Source organism: Chelon labrosus (genome assembly GCF_963514085.1).
Source record: "Chelon labrosus genome assembly, chromosome: 3".
Taxonomy (NCBI): domain Eukaryota; kingdom Metazoa; phylum Chordata; class Actinopteri; order Mugiliformes; family Mugilidae; genus Chelon; species Chelon labrosus.
Genome location: NC_140339.1, coordinates 27,636,481 through 27,642,480, shown reverse-complemented (window position 1 = coordinate 27,642,480; position 6,000 = coordinate 27,636,481). Strand labels below are relative to the sequence as shown.

The window sequence follows — 6,000 nt, the reverse complement described above, 5'->3', positions numbered from 1 at the left end:
TGTGGGTTAGTAACTCAATTCCTCATGATATGATATATATGCTGATTTCTGTTTTTTATTGACAAAGAATCTCCTGCATATGGTCCAAATGTATGAACTGTGCTGAGCTGATTCAGTTCAGAGGCCCGTCGCCGCTTTGTTGTGCAGCTGTAAGTAAGTGAACTCATCTGTAAGCGTCCACATTACCATAACTGTTCACCCGGCGCTATAGTATTTTCAACAGGGAGGTCTCTGCACCGCCAACCAATGAGCGCACGGCAGTGTCCTGGAAGCCGAATCCGATTGGCTCAAAGCGTCGGAGTGCTTTCATATCAGCAGCTGATTGGCCGGACGGGCTGTCCGAACGTTCTAGACCCGCCCGTTCTCTATCCTCAGTGGGGAGGACGTCGTTTTCTATCTGGATTGAAGGGGAAAAAAACGGCGGAAAGAGAAGGAGATGTGCACCGAGATTTGGCAGGAAAAAAGGGGAATCCTCACCTGCTTCAGGGGGATCTAAACACACATTCCTGGAGGTAACGGCTGCTCTGACCGGCGCTTTCTTTACGGTACTTTCCCCTCTGGTTCTGTTGTTACAGTGGCTGATGGTTTTGACTGTGCCCACCGCTTTGAGACACTCTGGTGTCAAATGACACGAAGTCATTGTTGTTCTTCTCGTTTTCCTACCATGTTCTTGGGCTTTTGTTGCATTAATGTCCCAGTAATATATCTGTTGTGCACTGTGAATGGATAGTTGTTGTGTTGTCTTATTCATGGAGCCTCTTGGTGTCTGAGACACGTTGTTGCTGGAAGGAAAAAAAATCACTTTGGACTGTGGAAGCCACTGTTCTCACAGGAGGGGCTATTTTCTTTGCTACTCACTTCTAACTATCTGGAGAGAGCAAGTTGAAGAAGAGGCTCGACCACAGGAGCAGAAAGGGCACCACAGGTTCCTTCAGAAATATAAAAAAATAAAGTTTCATTGACTGTATTCTGCAGACGAGGGTCTGGACAGAAGGTCTGTGTTTCCTGACTCTGACCTAGTTGTGCACAAGTTCTTTTCTGTCTGCAGTGAATATGAATATGCAGTTGTCTCAGTTGTGGTGGTTAGGGGGAAGATCATGTCAAGAGCGTCGTGGAGGTACTGCTGGCAGTTTGCACAGTCTAATCATTAAGCATGGCTCTTTGTTGAAGTTCAGTATCTGGAGCTGTTCAGAATCAAAGTAGGTCACTTATGAACACTCACTGCTGTTCTGCAGGTAGCTACAAAATCTTTCGCGCCAGCGTCATTTTTACTTTTAACCTGTTTTCTAACAAAGGTGGGAGAAGTACATATGTTGGTGCATTTACCAAAATTAAAATGCGCTTTGTTAAGTGTCATTCATAAGAGCATGTGTTTGCCGGTGTTGCACAAACTGAGAGAAATGTGCGTACAGTGATCCTAGAAGATGTATGAGCTCAGTCATTTGTGCATTAGGGTGCTGAGTGGTGGAGCAAGAGCAGATTGCTAGTGAAGAATGAGGTGTAAAGATAAGTAGGCCACCGCTGTTTCACTGTCAGATGCATTTAATTTAACAATTTGTGCACATTATCTGGCTACCAGTAAAACGGCTGTGTTCTTCCTGTTTCTGCTGTCTCTGTAGTTAGAACACAAGTTACTCAAAAAGCTAAGCACGTAGTGGTTTTGATAAGGGATGGCTCCAACTCTTCAGTATATTATATATGTTACTGGAAACATTCCACAAAATGTGGAGAAAATATTGGTATTATAAAGCAGTAAAGCAATAGTTGAAGCCCTAAATGCACATTCCACTTTACCATTCTGTAAGACAGATAGTCCCTAGTGTTTAATCAGACTCTTATGCAAACAAGAGAAACAACCAACTTCCTTGTAAGACATCAAATTAAATCCGGTAAGAATTGAAATCCCACTTCAGAGAATTCCAACGTATTCTGTCTGGACAGGGGTGTGATATTTGTGCACTGCATTCCATCAGCATGATGATTTTTGTAGTCAGCTACAACAACACTGTTTCCAGAGATGCTGCAAAATATAAAAGAAAACAGAATGCAGGATGTACTAATAATTTAAGCATACTGAGTTGAAAATAGTAGGGAAAAATGCTGTATATGCTCAATGTGAATCTGGTGCCAGCATTTACAGTGATCGTGATAGATCTGTGTCAATAATCTTCCCAGATGATCCTGAATTGTGAGGCACTTTGTAAAGTCTTTTTTAATATGAGCTCCGTGCTTATCTCTTATCATCTGTCTGAGCTATTACAGCCATTGTGGTGATAAATTAGTGGTACAGGTGATACACATTCAAGACTCAACCTTCCAGATTCTTTATTATCATGTACTACGTAACAATGCATCATTACCAGTGATAAAATTCTCGGTACTTGGTGCCAACTCAACTACTAAGAAGCAGAACATAACAAATAAAGGAATAAAAATATATAACAAAATGAAATATAGAATGGAAATACAATAAAAGTGGAATAGTGCATGTGTTTGTGTGTGTCATAGTGTGTGAGGTAGTTTAACAGTTGAGTAGCTTGATGGCTTGCGGGTAAAAAAAAGGTCTCTCAGCCTGCTGGTTCGAGTCCGGGTGCTCTGGAACCGCCTGCCAGACGGAGGGAGCGTAAACAGCCTGTAGCTGAGGTGTCTGGGGTCAGAGAGGAGCCGCTGTGCCTTCCTCCTGCAGCGCTGGCTGTGGATGTCCTGGGTGGGACAGCCACAGCTGCGTGTAACCGTGACATGTAATAGTATTTCATCATCTATTTATGACTGAATCTGACATGTGTGCACATTTATAAGTCCGATGAAAAGAATGCACTTATCTCAGTGTGTACACACAGTCGTGAATCTGCACCGTTTTATGCATCTGGCCCCAGGTCCCACAGCTAATTTGGTTAACAAGCTAACGCCACTGAAATCTAATCACGTCATCCTTTAGTCCAAGTAAACCAGGGCCATATTTGAGGAAAGAAATTCTCTCATTGCGTTTATGATATATTGCGTTGAAGAGAAAGGGAGTTATTGAGAAAGAAATTGGTGTTAATATTGTGTTAATTAACATATCGACTCATTTCAGCTTGCACAGTGCAAGCGCTGGGGTAGAGTATTGATCATCAGACCTATCTGAACAGTAACCAGGTACAAAACATCAGCAAGACCCGCTGCATCTGCACTGAAACTAAAATACGAATGGTCAAAATAGCCCCCAGCTGTGTAACAGAGTTTCCTCTGTGCAGCTTCTCCACCATGAAAAGTGTTCAGTTCTGGGATAAACGTCGCCATGTCCGCATGTGAACTATGGTTTAGTTTTTTTTTTTCTTTCCAGTCTGTGGCCGTGTCCGTCCAGCAGACCCTTTGTTTGTCCGTCTTCCTGTGTAAAATATCAACATCCCGTCATTTGTCGCTCCACCCACTGAACTTGAGGCCAAACCAGAGCGGTCCAGTCTTTCTGCTACCTCTATCTTTATCCACAAAAACACATCGGCCTTTCTACTCAGACTTTCTCCTCTGTGTCTGCAGGCTTTCCCTTGCAATGACTCCGCACCTGGCTCTTGACAACTGTAGCACTGTAGTAAGAATCCCGGAATATTTGTTCTGGTGAAGTTAGAAGCACTTGGTACATAGCTGACAGCCTGTGTGCCAGGGTGACAGTGTACCTTCACTCCGGCCGGCTGTTTGAACACATTCCAGTCCCCGCGCATTGTTTGCTTTCCTCTCAGCATATCCTTTAAGGCCAATTCATGGTTTCCATGTCCGTGTGTGCAGAGTGATGTGGACTGTGAATGAGCACTCGCTTGCAGTTCCATAGAATGTACTAGTGTAATTATTTTATCATTGTGTGGGTCACTGCCTCTCTGATTGGACAAAGAAAAACACACAGAACATCTGGCAGTCGTGTTGCACCTTTTAGCTACAGGAGCTTATCAGCAAAGTATAGCAGCTAGTTAAAGACTGGGCTATAAAACTATGTCTGTGATTCACCTTCAGGTGTGCAGATGCCGTTGAAGCACAGTGGGCAGGCATGGTAGGCATATCAGAAGAATCTGGAATGATTTCTGTTTGTCTTTGCACTTTTTAAATCATGAATTCTAAAGGGGTGAATAATGGCAAATCTCTTCACATACTCTCTCTCTCTCACAGTCAGAATGGTTGCACTCCGTACAGAGACAAATTTTGGCCTTCACGCTCAGATATTTGCAGTCCGCACGTACTCTCATGAACTTGGGTAGATGACGAATTTAACATAATTAATAAACTGTAAAGCAGCTGATCGGCGTGATTCAGGAGAGACCAGCTCTGCACGACCATTTTTATCTCTTCCTCTCCTCCTGTATAATTGTAGCTCTTCCCGTTTCTTTGTCTTTTGCTCAGGCACAGAATGTATGTGTCCCGTCTGGCCGTTGGCTGTAGTCTTTGCTTTGTGTTAAAGGGCAACGTTTTTGCTCAGAAACGTGCTGGTAGTTCTCTGAAGCAGCTACCTTTAGACATCAGCATTCTTTTTTTCCCCTCTGAGTTCACTTGTACTTTCCTTTCTCTTTGTAATTTATAAGTGGGTTTCTTATCGGTTCCTTTTAGGGATATCCCAATAAAGTTTTTTTGCCCCACTATCTGATTCCAGAAGCCCCAATAGGTAAAAGCTTGTATTCTCTGCTACAGAAATGGGCTGGTCATTTAATACTATAAAGCCTGTAACAATCTTTGTAATACTTTTTGCCTTGACGTTGTCTCAAGGAAATATTACTATTATTTTTATCTGCACCGTCCAGTGTTTGTTGTTGTTGTTTCAGTGCAGCCTTTGTCTGAGTGTACTCAACATCACTTTTTTTGGATTTGTTTTTTTGTAGGTGTTGAATCAAGTTGGTAGTATTGAATTATGATCCCCTACTACCACCTCGTCAAACATCCACATTGCACAATTTACAAATTGCTGTCTGACTGTCTTTCCAGAGTAAAGTACTTCCACACAGCAGACATGTTTACTCACATGGAACTGGCAGCTTTAGCCAACCACAGTTAAAATAGTATGCTAATAATATGCTAAACAATAGTAGCATATGAATGCATGGATAATAAGAGAGGAGAAAGTACAGGATATGTGTTTGGTGCTTCATCCCCCAGCAGCCTATAGCCCATAGCAGCCTAACTAAGGGATAGTTTAGTGTCACCTGACCCTGTTTTAACTATAAGCTTTATCAAAAAGGAAAGTTTAAAGCCCAATCTGTCAAGTAGAGAAGGTGTCTGCCTCCCAAATCCAAACTAGGCGCTGGCTTTTTGAAACTCTAGAAACCACAAGTAATCCTGCCCTTTGAGAGTGAGGTCATCTGGTGATACGGTACAATGAGGTCTTTAAGGGCATTGTATGCGAGGAGGAGGATTTTAAATTCTATTCTGGTTTTTCTTGGACTCCGTAACTTACTTTTATTTAAGTAAAGGTCACTGGTGACATGGACCTGCTGGAATCTGTCGTTCAAAGCCTACACAGCTTGGAGCAGATACAGACCCAGAATCTTCTGCTGTATCTGTGGGGCAACGGTGCCAACAGCTGATTCACCTTAACACACATATAACGGTGTTAATTATACTACGTTGGATTGGTTGCGTAAAGAGTTACTAATCTCCCCTCCAAACTAAAGCAGCAGAGAGAGCTGCTGTATGAGCGTAAGCAGTGTTTTATTCATGGACTGAGTGTGTTTCCAGAGTATGTATCTATGTATAGCTGTGTTTGTTTAGGACTTGGTAATTATGGCTGTCAGCAGAATTTGAATTAGGGCAAGCGGAGGAATGCTTTTGGTCTACTTCTGTCACTGAAACCTAACTACAGGCTTTTCAGATGCTTCCAACCTGCATCTTTGTGTGTGCGTGTGTGTGCGTGCGCTCGTGTGTGTATGTGTCATTGCATATTAGGGTTACGTCTTGTGATAACAGTCTGTGTATTTTAGATGTCTATTGTTGATAGTTCAATTTCAATTAGTATAAATATTTATCGCGTGTGTGTGTGTA

General features: G+C 42.5%; 1 protein-coding gene across 3 annotated transcripts in view; it reads left to right on the top strand.

Moving 5' to 3' along the window:
* The first annotated feature begins 384 nt into the window (after nt 1-384).
* The window catches only part of ccdc102a (coiled-coil domain containing 102A), a 40,891-nt gene continuing 35,275 nt past the window's right edge, over nt 385-6,000 (top strand). For 2 of the 3 annotated variants that reach the window (XM_084541028.1, XM_084541030.1), the window contains exon 1: nt 385-512. The gene's annotated coding sequence lies outside the window, so the exon portion shown is untranslated. Of the gene's footprint in view, nt 546-6,000 lie in introns of all 3 variants that reach the window. The other variant, XM_084541029.1, reaches the window with a different exon arrangement.